Source organism: Vombatus ursinus, unplaced genomic scaffold (assembly GCF_900497805.2).
Source record: "Vombatus ursinus unplaced genomic scaffold, bare-nosed wombat genome assembly UNPS02014832.1, whole genome shotgun sequence".
NCBI lineage: Eukaryota > Metazoa > Chordata > Mammalia > Diprotodontia > Vombatidae > Vombatus > Vombatus ursinus.
Window position 1 is genome coordinate 43,306,337 of NW_020954610.1, and position 839 is coordinate 43,307,175.

At 47.0% G+C, this 839-nt stretch overlaps 1 pseudogene; it reads left to right on the top strand.

The window, feature by feature from the left end:
* Positions 1-206: 206 nt before the first annotated feature.
* LOC114025846 lies at positions 207-706 on the top strand (annotated as a pseudogene).
* The last annotated feature ends 133 nt before the right edge of the window (positions 707-839 follow it).

Consider the following 839-nt stretch of genomic DNA (forward strand, 5'->3'; position numbering starts at 1 on the left):
GTTTATCCGGCTGAGTACTGAAGACTCGGAAGTGAGTATGACTCTGGTAGCCTGCTCCTTATAGGAGGAGAGGGTACGGCGCACAGCCGGCAGAAGGTCGGCGCGGCCGGTACATTCAGAGATTAAAATTTACATTCTCAGCCATGCATGCTCTTTCCTTTCTATCTCGGGCACTGTCTAGAGCAGCAACTGTCGCAGCCGCCGAGATGTTGATGCCCAAGAAGAACTGAATTGCCATCTATGAACTCCTTTTTAAGGAGGGAGTAATGGTAGCCAAGAAGGATGTCCACATGCCAAAGCACACTGAGCTGACAGACAAGAATGTGCCCAATCTCCATCTCATGAAGGCCATGAAATCTCTACAGTCTTGTGGCTATGTTAAGGAGCAGTTCACATGGAGGCATTTGTACTGGGACTTCACCAATGAGGGCATTCAGGACCTCTAGGATTACCTTCACTTGCTCCCTGAGATTGTGCCTGCCATGCTGTGCAAAAGTCATCCTGAGACAGAAAGGCCAAGGCCTCGAGGTCTGAAGGGTGAGAGACCTGCCCAGCTTACTTGGGGTGAAGCTGACAGAGACACATACAGACAAAGTGCTGCTTCCCTGGTACTGACAAGAAGGCTGAGGCTTAGGCTGGGGCTGAGTCAGCAACAGAATTTCAATTTAGAGGTGGATTTGGTCATAGATGTGGTCAACATCCTTAATAAAAACTGTAGAGATATGTTTCATATTGAATAAAATTTTGGAGAAAATTTACATTCTCTTTGGGCAAAGGATGGGCAGGTAAGGATGTGATACCTTATGTGGAGAGGAAAGAAAGAAAGAAAGAAAGAAAGA